The 19,466-nt window shown below is 35.2% G+C and overlaps 1 long non-coding RNA gene across 1 annotated transcript; it reads left to right on the top strand.

Annotated features, from left to right (window-relative positions):
• The first annotated feature begins 11,640 nt into the window (after nucleotides 1-11,640).
• LOC121429330 lies at nucleotides 11,641-18,862 on the top strand. Its single transcript, XR_005971890.1, has 4 exons — nucleotides 11,641-11,725; nucleotides 12,034-12,096; nucleotides 17,182-17,254; nucleotides 17,763-18,862. It is a non-coding gene; the product is annotated as an uncharacterized LOC121429330 (long non-coding RNA).
• Nucleotides 18,863-19,466: the final 604 nt, after the last annotated feature.

Genomic DNA, 19,466 nt, shown 5'->3' with positions numbered 1-19,466 from the left:
CAGATGCCCTACGGCCAATAGGCCTGGTCTTCCACAAGTGTAATAATGAAAGAAGTTAGACAACATTTACAGTCCAAAAATAAAAACATCGCATGGTATGCCCTATAATTATCGGAGGATACTATCTACCAATAATAAATTATTTTCATGCTAGGAACAGCTAAAGAGGGGAGACAGGAAATTCAAAGAAGTATTGATACAGATCACACGTTCGTTCGCAAGAAAAAAAATATATATGCAGCACGCGATTTATTGTGCGTACATAACAGGACACGTGAAATGGGCCTAATTATATTAGTTCATGTTTTATACTTTGATTTTTAACAAAAATTATACACCAGAAGTTTCTACTCACATGTTCGAAACTGAGTTGATCATTGATCCATCATGTACAGATGTACCAACATTCTATCCACCTTTGTCAAGGATTAATCAAACGCAACCAAGAATATACAGAAATATGTTTTTAAATCTAAAGCAGGCAAACTAACGGCATGTTTCAAAGTGGCATCGAATAAGACCCCACATCGTATATCAAATTGGTTGAGGAATCATTGCACTCCATCTGATCATCACAAAGATGAAAGTATTTCAAATCGGTCCTTCTACTCCAATGTAACATCCTCCTCGATCCAAAATCAATTTGAAATTTGCTACGTATATGACGAACTTTATTTTCCAAAATATTACTGTTAGGCATATGCGCGATACAACGACTATAGTAATTGTTATTCTCAAGCGTGCCAGAAAACCTGAAATGTAAAGCTGCCCCGTGAAATCATATTCTGGGACCGATAGCAGAAAGCGTTGCAAACGAAACTCCGCCAAATCGATGAAACGCTTTTTCCCGTCTATTTTTGAAGGGTGAAAAGATGTATGATTTAACATAAATCTTCCTCAACGGTGCTCCGAATATGATTATTACAAGCTCTCCATTTACAACTGTATCTTTATATCACAAGAAAAACTCTAAATATTTCTCTATGATCAATATGATTGAGATAATGATTATAATGACTGAGCAGTACAATGTTCTCTCGAGAAAGCGACACGTTGAAATGGTAAAGCACTACAATGCGCACTGCGCGAGCAGCAGCTCTGCATGGGGGGGGGGGTGTCAATACGTCATTACAGTTATGCTGTCAGACGATGATGATTGGCTGAAAATGTGATTCGTCATATCCTATATATATATATCCATTCAGAGAGGTTACAAATGGTAGTGACACAATATTACGGGGAATTCCATCCAGACCAGATTTTGATTGGTTATAGACGTCACGTGACATGTCTAGCCAATCATAGACAATCGTGTACCCTGCAAGGCCGCACCCAGCATACTTGCATCGTGCCATAATATTTCTGTTGTGATCATAGAGATATATACATCTCTACGGTTGTGATTCACTTCCTCATTATATATCATGTATATCAGATGATAAAACTAAACGGTATTTCTGGTCGAGAAACAAGCATAAATCGATTTTTTTTCTTAACCTTGGTTTTGCATGAATTATCATGCTTGTCGATCTGCTTACAGTGAATACAATAAGCCAAACCTAGAGATAAGCTATTGAATCCATGCGTTTGTCCTAAAAATGGAATAAAATTTAAAAAGAAAATTGGTGAATTTCCAAATTCCATGAAACTTGCTAAAATCATACCATTATTTAAGAAGGATGACACACTTGAAGTAGGTAACTATCGGCCAATCTCGTTACTGTCTTCTTTTTCCAAAATTTTTAGAAAAAATAGTGTTCACTCGAATGATAACTTTTTAAAAGAAAAATAATATCTTTTCAAACTTCCAATTTGGTTTTAGGGAGAAACATGGTACTGTTCATGCTTTAATGACTTTTGTAGAAAAGGTTGCCCATTTAAATGACTCTTCTTCTCACACAGTTGGTATATTCCTGGACTTCTCCAAGGTCTTTGATACGATAAATCATGACATTTTACTTTATAAACTCAATCATATCGGTGTCCGTGGAAGGGCCTTGGAGTGGTTCAGGAGTTACCTCTCTAACAGAAAACAATTTGTTTATTTAAATGAGCAAGAATCTGATTTTAGAAATATTACTTGTGGTGTTCCACAAGGGAGTCTTTTAGGCCCTTTGTTGTTTATTCTTTATATAAATGATTTTCATAAATCGTCAAATATACTGTCATTCATATTATTTGCAGATGATACTAACTTGTTTTTTTCACACAGAGATCCAGATGTTCTTGTTGATGTCGTCAATGCAGAGTTGCGAAATGTTTTAGAATGGATAACAACCAATAAACTGTCATTAAATCTTTTGAAGACAAATTACATATTATTTAGTAACTCCTTAGCTTCATTACCGACTCAAATTATGTTTGACAATACCCCACTTAAGCAGGTTTCTCATACAAAATTTTTAGGTATTTCGGTTGATAGCAAGCTCTCCTGGAAGTTACATATTGAAAATATTTGCAAAACAATCTCTCGAAATATTGGTATCATTAACAGACTAAAATCACATCTTCCTCAACGATCTTTGCTTATTCTTTATTATTCTCTTGTTTTACCCTACTTAAATTATGGACTTTTGCTTTGGGGAAACACCCATCAAACTCTGTTAGAAAAAATTATATTGTTACAAAAAAAGTAATTCGTATAATCTGCAATGCTCCATTCGTGCCCACTCAGATCCACTTTTCCTTGAACATAATATTCTCAAAGTAAACGATCTCTTCTTGTTTCATCTTGGAGAATTTATGTATAAATTCAATTTTGGTGCCCTTCCCTTAGTTTTTCATGACATGTTTACAAAGAATCAAACTATTCATAAATATCCCACAAGACAGTCTGAAGAATTTCATTTACCTTTACTAAAAACACTTTCAGCCCAAAATACATTCATTTTTGAAGGTCCTAAATTTTGGAATACTTTGCGTATAGATTTGAAAAACTCCCCTTCACTCGCAGTCTTCAAAAGAAAACTTAAGACATTTTATTGGCTACGTATAAAACCTAGCTCTCCCTGTTGTACTTAGTCTGCCCTTTTCTTAATATTATCACTATTATCATGATTGCTATTATTGTGGATATCAATATCATCAACATTATTATTATCTCTATTATTTATGTCATTGTTATTATTGTTGGTATCCGAAGAACTCGTCACCACTTCTCAACAAGGCATATACACTTTGATTCGTTTTCTTTGCGCGTTTGCTTCATACTCGTTATACATTTTTAAATTTTCTTATTTTAGTCCACATGCGGTATGTTCTTCTCATCTTCTCCCATTGTTATTCTTCGTACATTACTCATTTCATGCATCATGTTATTGTTTTTCACATTTTTATTCTCTCTTTTGGCCACTATCATTTTAATTAATATGTAATCTAATATTAATGAATAATTTGTTTTGAGGGGTCCACGATTTACAAGCACATCTTCACAGTGGACCTCTCCATTTCCAGCATGTTATTTTCAGCCACAAATATTCCATAATCCATATTAAGTTTCAAATGTATAATTTAGATGAATATATATATGTATATTGTGTTACATGTTTCTTTATTACATTTCAATTGTTATAACTGTATTTATGATGGATTTTGTCGACTGTTTTGTTGGAAATGAGAAAAAATAAAAAACTGAAACAACTGAAACTGAATGTGTTCAGTATTGTAAGTGTGCGTTCATTTATAACACGGATGAGAACAACAAAACGTACGACTATAGTCTCATTTGAAGACCCTGTTGAGGTTAGATAAGGAGTAATCAATAACATTTTTAGTATCTATCTCGTTTAAGATAAGGCACCCATCTTCCCGAGCACCCATCCCCCACGATCTTCATCATTCTTCATGTCTGGGGTTGGATTTTTATGTCATAGATCGATTATAAAAAAACTGAAATTAAATGCAAGTCTCTTGAATTACAATCGTTATATTTGGCTGGATATGATGGTAATTCAAATCAAATTTTAATCATTGATGTGCGTTAATAAAATCATTAAGTTGAAAAGGGAAACTATTCCAAACTAATATTATTTTCCTTACTTTATCGATTTACTTTGTCATAACAGTATTAACCAGCACAAGTTGCATATATCTTTGGATCTGCTATATATTCTACATTGGTTCATTAATTAACCAATGGTACAGTTAGGATATACCAGACTATCCTATAAAGGAAGCTGCTGTCAAACAATATACTTTCCCATTCCATTTTTTATAAGTTACGCACAATGCACCCCTCCGGCGAATGTGAGGAAAAATATTCTCTCGGTAAATTACAATTGTATTGAATTAATCTTGCTTTGCGCTTGGAGAGAGCATGTAGTTTTCTTACCCTTTTTTCAATTTATCTTCTCACATCTATTTTACAGTGCATCTTGGTACGGAACGACTCATCTTTAACTTTCAAAAAAAGTAAGTAGGCCTTACTTTACTTATTTTTTTTATCACAAATGCGATATATAATTTCACCAAAGAAATTTTAGCAATAAGCATTCGTAGCCTAAATATGCAAGGGCTCTAATTTTCTGATTTTCAAATTTCATATGAAACTAAAAAATAATTGTAAACGGTTTCTTTCAGTGGTGCATTTTTGAAATATTTTAGAAAATTTGCATTTCAATTATGGTATAATCATGATCATAATTACAAAATAATTGCGATAATTAACGCTTTCTTTCATAATCATTTCTCTTCATAATTAATTTGTGCTGACATTCAAATGACACCGATCACTCAAAACCTTTTATTTTTTGGTTTTGAATATATGTCATAGATAATCAGTGAGATACTTTTATGGTTGCCAGTTGTCATGGAAATATTGCTCTTTTGTCGAATAAATATTTGTTGAAAAGTCAAGGTCAATTTCATTTTGCCGTACGCCTATGGATAAAAAAGAAAGTTGTTGAAGAATCTAACTCAGAGAGCAGAAAAATATATATAGAAAACTTAATCATAATCCTGAAATTTTATTTGTTAAAAGATATTTATACGTTCGAAATAAAGATGTAGGCCTGTAAATTTTAGAGAGATTCACACAAAATTATCTCTTTATAAATTAATTCATTATCAGATTTATAGTTTTTGTTTCACCGATTTGAACATCCGCGCACTATTGAATATGAAGATATGAGGTATTTTCAAAGGTTAATTATTTATAGAGAATTTTTTTTATCCTCTTATGTATTTTTTCCAATAGATTCAAGAGAGTGCTTGAATAATAGTATTTCGTTTCATAATAGTATTCATTGAATTTGTTCATTTTTAATTATGCAAGCCATTGTGCATGTTACAATATAAATCAACCAACAGTTTATTGATTATTCATATGATTGTAATCGATCATACAATGCATTGATTAAAAACCCCGCAAAAGGGTGTTGTGGATAAGTCTCTGGACTTTGAACCAAAAGGTCCGGGTTCGAATCAAACCGCGGTACTCGCGTCCTTTGGCAAGGCGTTTATCTGCATTTGTCTCCCTCCACCCAAGTGTAGTAAAAAGGGTGCCAGGTAGGTAGAAATTCCTTGAACGCTCGAGCGGCCGTGCTAATAGTAGCTGTGCTAGTGGTAATAAAAATGCACCGCTTAGACCATGTAGACATGTTAGAATAAAAAGATTAAGCGAAATATAAAATGTTGTATATGTTTATTATCTAAAAATTTCGTGCACCAGTTTTATGTGTCAATAATATGTACACTAAAATTTTTGGGTTTTTTTTCTTGTGTATTAGAAGAGAAGAGCATGTAGGTGCAATGACAAGGATTCGAATCCTGAATGTTTTTTTTTGTTTTTTGTCAGGCGATATAACCACTTGGTCACGGCAACTTCACGATTTTTGTTTTCTCATACGTGGGATGGGGAGAGGGGTAGCTAGTGCAAAATATATACAGTGAAAATGGAACTTTCTTGTTAAGTTTTTATAACGAATACTGGTTGAAACTAACGTCTCATTTCAAACAATACGTAGACTTTCTTGCCATAGTTATTACAACGAATTGTCAACTGTTTAATTTCAATGTAAAAAGAAGAAAAATTTCATGGCAAATAATGAAAGAGCATGCAGATTGGAAAAAAGGGATTGAAGAGAGAGACAGAGTTCAAAAGAAAACAGGTAAATGGATTCGTTCGCTTCACTCTCTCGGTTCGGACAGAAAATAGATGAAAAAATTACTCTGGATCTCCTATCCTCGGAGTCCAGATGCTATAGTCATCCTGACCTGTCCAAAAGTCATGATAGGAAAAAAGAAAAACCACTAGTCATAATTCAGCGAAGGGTCGCTAGTCATAATACATGAAGATCAGGGGCGGATCCAGGATTTTGAAATAGGGGGGGCGCCAGCGGCGAGGGAGCGAAGCGACCGAGCGGGGGGAGGGTGTGGGAGGGGGGATACCCCCCTCCCACGGCAAGGACTTTTTCAAAAAATCATGTCCAAAAGTCGTATTTTGAGAGCACCTTTAGAAGAAAAATGCACACTTAAATCACTGTAACTTCATGAATAAAAGACACATACTGACTCATTTAGGAGCTGGTTTCCAGACAAGCGGTCATTCAAAACATACATTTGGCAAAGGCTCTTCACTTGCTTGCATCGTGTGATTGAAACGTCAAATTTAAATGATACGAAACTGAGACTTGTAATCGATATATTGTAATCAGCAAACCTATAGATTATCAAACATTAAAAATGGGGTAAGGGGGGGGGTTAATGTCACAATTTCTACTTTTTAACAATACACAATGTGTCCTCGGGACGTTTTTCCCCAGCACGAAAGTATTTTTATTCTCCCCCAACCCCCACCCCCCCCCCCGTCACATAAAATCTTCGCTCCTTACGCTGACATATAGCTGCCTATACACAGCAAACGCGGAGTGGGGTCGACTGGTGATTGAGAATATACAATTTTGCTCCTTGATAATAATTCGTTGGAATGATTGCTTCGGCGAAACTTAGTTGGGGCGCCCTGGATAATATGCCTCTGAGTCTACCAGAAAGTGTAAAAGTTAGTTTACATTAAATACAAATATGTCTGACCTATACAGTGGCGTACCGTGGGTCACGGCATTGGGGGGGGGGGCATCAGCAAAAATTTTGAGTCACTTCGTGAGCGCGCGAAGCGCGCCCAGTTGCCAGGTATACTGACCTAACAGAGACATTTTAAGGACAGTGCCATTAAACGGATATTCAGACCTAAATAGGGACATTATAATCAGTCTTTTGTAACCATGATACGTACCTGTCTCGCTAAATAATGCGAGCGCGAAGCGCGAGCTGAAATTTTTTTAAATATTGACTCTCCAAACAGGAAGATTTTAAGGACTATATTTTAGGAATCCATTAAGAGTATACACATCTCACCATAGTCATCTAATGCGATTGCCCATAAGCGCTTGCTTAATTTGTTAGAATTACATCTAAACATGCACATAAAGCACTTGTAATCATGATTAACATACCCATCTCACTAATCAAATCTTGCGAGCGCGAAGCGCGAGCTGAAAATTTAGGAAATTCAGACCTGAAGGGGGGCATTTTAAGGCTTATTTGTAGGAATTCACGAAGACCATACGTAGTTCACTAACCAAATGATGCGAGTGCGAAGCGCGAGCTGAAAATTTTTTATATTCAGATCAGAAAAAGGGACATTTTAAGGACTGATTCTACGAATTCATGGAGAGCAGACATATTACACAAAGCCACTACTGCGAACGTAAGCACGGACAGGAAATGATTTATATTAAGACCTTAAATGGGGCCATCACTTTTAAGTAGTCATGAAAAAGAAGCACACTATTGTACATAAAACAATAATAACTCGAAGTGCGAGGAAATACATTTGGCAGTTTGTTGTATATTGACTTGAAAACGGGAGGTTTTATAGTATAACAGGATTATATATCTCGGTAAACAGACAATGCGAGCACCAGGAACAATGAAGACATAGGCCCTATGCAAATTATGTTTCATAAAGTTATGAAAAGAAATGTTTCTTATGTAATATAACATAATTATGATATAATATAACATTATAATGAACAATAATGTCTTCTTTTCCACTACGTTTCTCTCCCTTTCTTCCTCTTTTTCTCCTTTTCCCGTTTTTTTTTTTGGGGGGGTCAGCCGATTGGGGGGGGGGGCACGTGCCCCCATGCCCCCCCCCCCCCCGTAGTTACGCCACTGGACCTATACATTTCAGTGAAAACGTACATGACCAAGGCAGAATGATAATGCTGCGCACGTTGCGCCCGATATAGGGCTTCATCTTTGAGTGAAGAATAATCTCGGGGATAGACATTATCATTCGCATCGTTGACACTTTCTCTCGCGATCTGTTACTTACAATTTACATGTATTTGCCATAAAGACGGACAAACGCATGTTACAAAAAACACAAAATTTCGGGAAAAATGATATCCAATCCAACATCTTCACACTGGTCACTGCACTGCAACTCCCGATTACAAGTGGTGCAACTTTCCAACCAATCGACTTGCGCGCCCTGGAATTCCGGAATTTACATATTGCAATACAGTATGACAGAGGTGCATTTGTGCGAACACAGAGGCCATGAGCGTAAGTTAAAATATAGTTTTGACTAGATCTAGCCCTTGAAATTGACTACATTGTACCAATCCAGTAAATATAACCATAAAAAAAAAATAAAAAAAAAAATCCGGCGAAAATAGGGGGGGGCGCGCGCCCGGGGCGCCCCCTCTGGATCCGCCACTGAAGATGGTAGCCAGGCCGGGGGCTTGGCCCCAGAAGTGGTAGGTATACGTTGCGGGCAAAAAAAATAATAAACAGGGAGCCAGCATTGAGACTGACTAATCGTGAAAAAGACGGTCTTCGGAACTATGCAAACTGTTTATGAATTACTCAATACACCACTGCTATAGCCTGCTGGGTGTATGCGACTAGTGAGATTCTCTTCAATAACGTAATGAACAATTTCATTTAAAATATATAAATTATGATTATGATTATGATTATGATTGTATTTTTTTTGAGGGGGGGGGGGTGCATTGACAAAACAATTTCCTGCCCTTCATTCAGTCAGTCAAGCCCATGAATTCATGTTTGTTCACTTGGTCTATGTAATCAGTTTAGGCATAATACAGTGCAATGAAAATTATTACCATGCAAATCACAATGAGATTGTACGGGAAAGACGACTGAATGTAACCATTTTATTACCAACATAGCCAGATAGATTAAGGCAAAATCATTTGATAATATTCTATAAAATGTCTACTAAAACAAAACACATCATATTACCTTCATATTGATTTTATTCCAATGTAAGATGACTCCAATACATGAGGAAATTGTACATCATAATATCAACAATTTGCTTCCAGTGGAAATGCGCCCGTTATGATACATGTATATACAGTATGTACTACAGAGATGCCATGTATGCAACACAATTTCTTCCGCTCGTGTATTGAAATGGACTTTGATCATTGTATACCCTGTTAACAAAGAAAAATCAAATGCGATACTATATAGTATTGATTCGCCCGATCGACTCTGATTCGGCAAAAGAGAAAAGTTAAATCACGGGATATCAATGGAATTTTTAACTAACATTTGGTTTATCTTTTTTTAAATTTCCTTCAGTTTTTCGGTATTTTTTTGCATATCCTTGCTGTAATAAAATGAAGATTTCTAATTGTTTTGTATTTATCTTGAGAATATGTAATCAATTTGAATGAAATCCTTAATAAAAACATGTTGAAAAAGTGTGGGTGTGTGTGTGTGAGGGTGTGTTTACACAGCAAAGATTCTCAGTTAAATGTAGTCATGTTATAATACATGTAAAATACAATACATGCGAATAGACTTTTTAAAAAGTACAAACAACCACATGAACAATTTTGACAAATGCAACTGTCCAAGAATTACTTTCCACTTTATAAGAATGTTTTTACATATTGAACAGATATCAGATATACAGATAGGTAGATAGGAGAGATAGACAGGATATGAAATATATTAGAAAGATATATTATAAAAAAAGGTTATATCAGTCTGTTTATTTTGCAATATTTCAACCTATATACATCGGTCGGCTATAACCGCCAGAACCGGCTTCCGTACAGATGGGGGGGGGGGGCTTGGAGGCCTATGATTTTAACAACCTGGAAAAAAGAGGAAGGGTAAGGAAAGGAAGGACAGGAAAGGAAGGAAATGAAAGAAAAGGAAAGGAAAGAAAAGAAAAGAAAAGGAAAGGAAAGAAAAGGAAAGGAAAGGAAAGGAAAGAAAAGGAAAGGAAAGGAAAGGAAGGAAATGAAAGGAAAGGAAGGAAAGGAAAGGACGAATATTATTTCAAAATCGATCACAAAGTTAGATTTCCGTATATTAATTACATGTTTTTTTTTCTGGTAGAAGTTCTGTCCCCTGACTTCGCTCGCTCACAGGAGCTTGTTAGGAAATTGGCCCCATGGGCCACGTCTGGCCTCCTCAATATTTTTGTCTCATAACGCTTGTGCACTGCTATAACCTGTAGTGTATAAGCGACATAATGAACTTCTCTTAAACAGTGACATCAAGAATTTCATTTCATGCAAGATAATGACTGAAAACCCCCTTTTTGTGGGGGGGGGGGTGTATGCATTATCTAACAATTTTCTACCCTTACGTCAGTCGAGCCCATATATTTGCTTTCCGCAGCTTATTTTATAAAACAGTGCAGTGAAAATCATGATCATGCAAATCAGATTTAATTAAGTAATGTTTTTGTCAATGTATTGTACTTGGAAATGTTTCGTTTTAAGTATTTTTTAATGTTGTATATTAATTTGTATGGTAAATGTTGGACCCCAAGGAAGAACAGCAGTATTTTGCAAATACAGCTGAATTGGGTGATCCTCCGTTATTGTATGTATCTCTCCTGTATATTGTACACTCTAAATTACAGGGATTTAAAATAAGTCCGCATGGACTGTAGTTAGGGACCAATCGAATTCCGGATTGAGTTTGAATCCTTAAGATTCATTTTTAAATCGCGAAAGTTTCAAATTTAAATCATTTGAGATTTGAATATTAGTCTTTAGGACTAAAACTAAATCCAGAAATCGATTGGTCCCTAATTACAGTCCAGCTGGACTTATTTTAAATCCCTGCAATTTAGAGTGTATATTTTTATCTGATTACGGAAATAAAACAAACAAACAAACAAGATGAAGATATACTGGATTGGACTTTGGTCATCATATACCCTTTATAATAGACAACCAAAAAATCAAATGTGATACGATTCAGTATTGATTCGCACCGTAGACTCCGATTGGGAAGGAAAAGAAAAAGAATCAAATGGCCGTATAGACTGTGGTGTTTTGTAATGTATAATAATTGGTCTAATACTTTTATAATCAATATTACGTATAGGAAGGATTAGAGAAGGAACGAATCGAAAAGAAAAAAACTAGATAAGACTAATAATTATTACACATATTTGAAGGCTATAACTCTTTTTATTTTTTTTTAAATAACGTTTAGTAGAAATTTAGCTATAATTTTGTGAGAAGAAAAAAACTTCTTTTTTTTGGGGGGGGGGGGGTGACAGATTATAATATGACAGAAATGTATAACATATGTTATGTGATGTATAATGTATTATTCCGGAGATTAAGGGAAAAAAATACAATTGATTTTCATTTCACGCTTAGGAATGGCAAATCAACATGGTGAAACCAACCCCATTGACAAAAATCACGGTGAAAAAAAGGTAAGGAAATAGAAATTTTCTAATTAGACAATGAATGTGTAAGGCAGTGATATAAAGTGTGGATTTTCTCAAATAAAAGTATTCAGTTATTAAAAGTCACTTTGGACATCTTAATTCTAATTGATGATGATGATAATGATGATGATGCACAGCATATAGCGCCATATATCTGTCAAAGACAATTACTATATTTAAAAAAATCAATTTACTTTCGTTTTTAAGTGATATTTTTCGAGTGTGTATGTATATTGGTTTGTATTTTATAAGTCTTTTATTTTTTTTATTTTTCTTTGTTTTCATTTTGGTAGATATCGATGAAGATTGACATCCAGAAGAAGTTCAATAAAACTGTAGTAGAAATTGTGCTGAAGGTGAATATATCAATAAAAACGGGAAACTTCACTGCTCACTGCAATATCATTCGAAATTATTAAAACAAATGATGTCATAGAGTTTAATAATGCACTGGAAAAAATAAGCAATATGAATAAAGCTTCGGATGGAGATAATACCTCAAGAACAAAGTTGATAAATGTGAATGTTGCACCTGATATTTTAAAACTTTCACCAACTCAAAATAAAATAAAAAGTGCAGCTACTAACACATAGGCTTATCGAAATTTCATTTTAAGTCAAACATTTCTACTATGCAAACCTCATTAAGTATGTTGAAAATCCTCTCGGGTCTATTCTTTTTAATGGCTATCAATAGGTCCTAAACATGAATACTGGCACTTTCCAATTCACAATATGAATAAAAGCTCCTGATACAAAATAAAACTTAAAGAACAAAGTTGAAAAATTGAAATGCTGCCCTCTAAATGCTGTTTCAAAACAGTTTCCAACTCAGATAATGTATCAGAAAAGTGCTACACAGAATAAACTTATTGATATTTTTTTAGGTTAATCATTCCAAATAATGCAAACGTTAATAAATATGTTAAAAATCGTATTGGGGCTATGTCATGACATTTACGGGTCGTGTACGTGGTTAGAGCATTGGACTCATAAGAGTATAAAAGTTGAGAGTTCGAATCTTCGTTCTGCAATTGTCTCCACTTTGATAAAAAGACCCGAGAGTAATTTATGTTGTCTATGCCTGATTGATGCAAGAGTCACATTTCCAATACGATGTCCGCATGGTGAGTCGAAAACAGCCGTTTTACAGATTTTTACGTTAACCACATATATAAATATACTATAAAGAAACAGTTGTTAATCAGGCAGCATCATATTATGTCATAATTTCCTAACGGCTACGTCGCCAAATTAGCCAAGTCTGGTTTTTCATTTTTATGTGATTGGTGACATCACAAGGAACAACTGAATAAAAATGAATACTTGACCATGTTAAGGGTCATATTGGGTCAATGTAAGTTAATATTTAATAAAATAATGCCCTGATTGTGACTCGTAAACTTATTTGTGTTGTTATACTAAGCAAAAGATGTGCAGTGTACATAGACGTCGGCTTCATCATTGCGTTATCATGGTATTGCAGGAATACCTCGATACGACTTGACAAACCCTTAAGGGGGTTTTACACAGAGATCTGCGTAGAGTTGCGTACCTATGCGTAGAGACTACATGTACGCAACGCAACGCCTCCCTTCGTTTTGCCTTCGAAACTCTACGCACAATCGGTACGGGGGCGCGCAAAAATTAAACATGTACATTTTGGCGCACTGATGAAGTCTGCGCAAGTCGACGCAAGCCAACACAACACTACGCACCTGTACGCCAATCATACGCAACACTACGCAAATATACGCCGTTCCTATGCAACACAACGCCAAAACAATGTTTCTCAAAACACTTTTTAAAACTTGCGCATGGAATGGCTGAAAATAATTATATCTTAAAAAATAGCCAGGAACATTGATGAAGTGGGCTGATGATGAAATGCACCCTACTTATCGTTATTTCACATTTTCATACAATGTGTACGATATGTCTTTCTTACAATAAAGTAAGTTGCAACAATGGTATCCAATGCATAATTAAATCGGTTACCAATACTTTCCTTTTAAATTCTTGGTAGACAAAATTGGAATAAGCATAATTTAATGTAATACAAAAGAACAAGTAGGGATATAATACCATAATTTTTTTTATTGAATATTCATATTACATAGACTTGTTTCACTGTAATAATTATTACAATGCAAAAATGTAACGCGTCATAACTTTGTTATTGTCCGATTTTGATCAAATTTTCAGTTTTGTGATTGTCTGTATTTTCTTAATCTGTTTATATAATATTATTGTAAGCCCGGGGTATAAATTTGGTGTGCTCATGCTGTATTCTACTGTTTCCCTCCTAACCCTCTTTTTTGGGGTGAGGGGGGGGGTCTCGCTTGCTTAGCAGAGCGCTGATTTTTCGACGGTGGCGGTGGTGTCGTCAACATTGAAATCTCAACCAAAGTTAAGTTTTTGAAATGACATCTTAACTTCGAAAGTATCTTGAAACTCGGACACAAGATTAATCAGTATCAGTGAACATCCTGCGTGAGTTTCAGGTAACATGACCAAGGTCGAAGGTAGCTTAAGGTCAATGGACTTTGGTCATGTTTAGGGTAGTTGTTGAATTTCCATCATGACTTTGAAACTTTGAAGTTTATGGATATACTAGTAGTTCATGAAATGTGAACATGAGTGTAATCAGATAGCACGAGTCTTAGGTCACATGGTCAAGGTCACACACTCGAAACAAATCGGTCAAAATGACTATAGTTAATAGGGAACAGGTTTTTCTGACCAGAATATACGTGAGAAATGTTACTAGACATGTCAATTGCAACCAGGGGAGTATTTCATCAACATTTTCATCCGACAAGTTGTCGGATCTGACATCTTTCTCTAATGTTGATTGGCTGAGAGGTACTGTTACTATGGTAACTGCCGGATAAAGTGGGACTTGTCGGAAAAAAACGTCCGACAAGTCCTTTCATAGATCGCCCCCAGTTGATTACTGATTTAATCAATTTGACTGATTTGTTTTCAGAGTGCATTTTTCATTGTGATGGTGGATGGTTGCTGATTTGTTTTTTCTTGGTTTCTTCCTACTTACTGAGCTGCCTGGAAGCCTTTTTGCCAGAAAGAATAATCACATATCGCTGAAGTAAACCATGGCAAGGTTATAACAAATGTTATCCCTCTTGTTTTACCAGTTGGCGCATTGTCCACCCTTGGCTTTGGTCATCAGTCCAACATCGTCATAATCATGATGTGTTCATTTTACGAGCCCCAGAATCCTGGATATTATTTAGACTGATGCCTAAGATTCTGAACTGAGCATCCAGTATTATCATTGCGTCTACCATAATTAAAAGCATACATAAACGATGCCAACTACATCAAACATGTCTTTGATGCACCTGGATGGCCAAACCTACATTTGCTTAGGCAACATCTTCGACAATCCTAATACTAACTTGAACAGGAAATATATATCAATCAAGAAGGTTTGACTCGAATTGACTACCATTTCGCTTCTGACACTGCATAGCCTACTACATCTATCCACTTGTATTATTGGGTTGCAACAATATCAGACATTACAAACCACAATAAACAAGAGTGCAGAGTTGGTCAGATAACAACATATCAAACAATTTTACACTGTGGTCACCAGCAACTACATATCAGCACACTGTAAGATTGGTTTTAACCCCTAAATATACCTTTAATAACTTATCATGACATGTTAAATAAATAAGCATATACACCTAAAGTCAAAACAATACATATCGCCCTTAATCATAAATATTAATGTATATTGTTCTCAAATGAGCTCACCCCCCCCCCCCCATGACCATGTCTTGACTCTTTATATCTTCTGGATAAGGACTTCTGAAGATAAACTTTATATCAATATCGAAAATAATAATAAAATATACGTAAACAAAACACGAATAATATACGAAAAATTAGTTTTAAACACTTTTAGTGTAATTTGGCATTAAATGAAATTCCATTGACCTTTTGACCTTTCCTTGTCATAACTGTTTAACGAGAAGTCAAGGGTATTGGGTTTTTTACACTTTTTAGTTCAGTGTAACAAGACAAACAATATGATTTATCACTGACAAATCGGGAAATGTTCAAATATTGACCCAATTTACCCCCATTTTGACTCCTAAGATCAGTGGCGTACCGTGGGTCACGGCATGGGGGGGGGGCACCAGCAAAAATTTCGAGTCACTAAGGGAGCACGCGAAGCGCGCTCAGTTGCCAAGTATACTGACCTAATAAAGAAATTTTAAGGACATGCAGTGCCATTAACGAATATATATCTCACTGATCAAATAATGTGAGCGCGAGATAATTTTTTTTCCATATTTAGACCTGAAAAGGGACATTATAAGCAATTTTTTGTAATCATGATATGTCCCTGTCTCGCTAAACAAACAATGCGAGCGCAAAGCGCGGGCTAAAATTTTTGTATAAAATTATATTGACCCCAAACAGGGACATTTTAAGGACTATATTTTAGGATTCCATCAAGAGTATAAATATCTCAGTATAGTCATCTAATGATAGTGCCATCCTTTGCTGATTTTGTTTGAATTACTTCTAAACACAGAAGCACTTTTTGTGTAATCATGAGTATAATACGCATCTCACTAATCAATTAATGCGAGCGCGAAGCGCGAGTTGTTGTTTTTGTTTAAACATTCAGATCAGAAAATTGTCATTTTAATACTGATTTTAAGAATGCATGAAGAGCAGACATCTCACCAATCAACTAATGCGAACGTTAGCATGCACAGGAAATGTTTTGAACTAAGACCTTAAAATATAGTAGTCACTTGAACAAATAATGTTTCATAAAGTTATGAAAAAATGCTTCTTATGTAATATAACATAACATAATATGATATAAAATTATAAAAAACAATAATTTCTTCTTTCCCCACTACATTTCTCTTCATTCCTTCCTCTTTTTCTCCTTTCCCCGTTTCTTTTTGCCAGCCGATGGGGAGGGGGGCACGTGCCCCCATGCCCCCCCCCCACCCCGTAGTTACGCCACTGCGTAACATGGTCAAGATGACCATTAGAAATGTCACCAAGTTGAAAGTTGTTCCTTGTGATGTCAGCATTTACAATAAGTGAATAATTATGCTGCCTGACTATGTTTCGGCTCGCCGTACGGCCAGCGTTTGCCAAATATGACTGTCCCATAACTGAGAAGAAAAGTGATCACTACATGGGCCTAATTGATTTTAAACCAACTTTGCGGGGACAACAACTGTCAGAAACTCTATTCTAACTCGATATGGGCCCAATTTAAAATATGTATGAATGCTATCACTTCTCTCATTTCACGTTTTTTGGTGAAGCTAAATGACGGGAGAAATTGAATAAAGTAAATTACGCATAATTTCTCAAGTATATAATAGTCTTCTAACTCCATCTCATCATTTACTTTATAATTAATTTTCTACATTTTAAAGGAAGAAAAGGAGGTCGTGACAATGGATGTAGAGGAATCGGGATCGGGGACACTTGATGAAGAACCAATGTCTTGTAAGTAAAACAGAGGTTCTTTCTATTACTCTGTTTTCCTTCTCCGCGAGAGGGGAGTAATAGGGGGGGGGGGTAATAGTCAATTTTGGCCAAAGCTACAGCGTTGGAAATTATGAATACATAGTCCGTAGAATTTCATAAGACTCGATTTTCGAGAACAAAGATTTCAGAATAAAGATTCGGTCGTCTATGTATCAATGGCAAACACTGCCGTACATAGAGCGGGGATGGACCCCGAAATTTTCACGAAAAAAAACCGGGAAACGAAAACGAAAAGGAGTGAAATATGAAAATATCTTATGAGTATTATGTTAAAATCTAACCAAAGATCATATTTTAATAGGGTCAAATTTTTTGCTCGTTCGCAGCCTTTAGAAAAAAATATTGCCCCATACGCCATGTTGGCCCCCTCAAAATGTTCGTCTCATTGTGCTACTTGCAATGGTATGTCATATTTATTTTTCATTATCCTACTTCAATTTGTCATGTCTTCATTATTCCATTATAGGGTCTTCTGTGGACTGATGGAGGGAGACAAGGTTCTCTTGGATTTTTAGAGGAGTGATCGCGGATCACATTTTGAGCACTTTGTTTAAGCCCGTCACCCTAACTACTACCGTTTAAACTTTTTAAACAACTGTTTAAACTTTTTAAACAACTGTTTAACCTTTATTTTTTTAAACAAGTTGTTTAAACAGTTTAAACAATTTCAAACAAGTTTAAACCACTTGTTGTTAGAGTGACAGGCTTAAACATACGTTTTTGTACTGTAAAGGTTCCCTTGGATTATCAGGGCATGCAGTGATCGTGATCACATTCTTTAGTTGGGAGAGGGGATGGGGTGTATGGTATTGGATTTGATAAAAGCAAGGTTCTGTACGATCAACAGAGGAACGATCCCTATTACTTTACAAATTGCATATATCAAAAATTTTCTGAAATAAACGCTTGAAATATCTTACTATATTTTGCATGTGCTGCATTTAATTGACTACGATTTCCCCAATCAATTACCATACCTGTATGATCTACTAAAAGCAACGCGTTTTTTTTAATCATGGTCTACGCAAGGGTATTTTAATGGGAGGGGTGCCGAAATATGCATCTTAATTTATATTCTTGTATCCACGCATGTTCAACAGAAGAAATTCTGAAACACATTTTCTTACACAACAGTACATTATTTTTTTTATTCAAAATAGTATTCATAATGCTCGGTAAAGTATGTTGTTGTTAAATATTATTTGTCTTCATTAATTTTGTAACTTTCATGTGTTGATGTATTTTTTTTTCTTATTTGTAAGGCATATTTTTTTGTTTAATGAACAAATTAAATTATGTGTAATATATACGGTAGTTCGTATAATTCATTAATTTAATATTTGTACAGCGCATAGAGTCTCTTGACTATTATGCATATTATTACATAATGTAAATAAAAAAAACATCTTGTTCATATTTGCGTATAAACAATGATTGCACATTTATTCCTCTTGAGTGTAATCCATGTGAAATTATGAAGCAATATTATGTTATATCATAATGCTGAATGCACAAACAGATGTCGTTTATACGTTTGAATATAAAACACTGGTAGTCGAGCTTAATTCGATTTATTTGATTTATTGTTTTCTTTTGCATTGTGGCTGACAACCACATGATGATAATGATGAGGGTGATTATGATGTTAATGATGATGGTGATGATGATAACACTGATGAGAATGACGATGAAGATTATTATGACGATGATGAAGATAATCATGATGACGATCATGATGATGATGAAAATATCACTAGTGATAATGACGGTGGTGGTGAATGATGTTAGGAATGTTATTAACTATTTCCTCCGTTTCCCTCCTCTCCTTTTTTGTCTTCTTTTTTTTCTTCTTCTTTCCTCCATCTTTTCTGTTCCTTCTCCTCACTGAAATATTGTGATAAAACCTGGCACATAAAATTATTTGTCGCTAAGATAATGACAAAATAACAGGATATTCTTTTCTCCCCCTCTCCCTCTCTCTCTCTCTCTCCATCTATTTTTTCGGTTTTCGTGTCTTTCATTACGTTCTCTTTCTATTCCCTTCTTCAAACTACCTTTCAATTTCCAGTCATTTTTCAAAAAAAAAACACAAGTGGATACGTCACATTCTCCTACACCCATGTGGCGACACCTTTTTATTCATCTATTTAGATTAAAAAGTATTATGAGC

Source organism: Lytechinus variegatus, chromosome 15 (assembly GCF_018143015.1).
Source record: "Lytechinus variegatus isolate NC3 chromosome 15, Lvar_3.0, whole genome shotgun sequence".
Classification (NCBI taxonomy): Eukaryota; Metazoa; Echinodermata; class Echinoidea; order Temnopleuroida; family Toxopneustidae; genus Lytechinus; species Lytechinus variegatus.
This window is presented reverse-complemented; position numbering and strand designations above follow the sequence as displayed.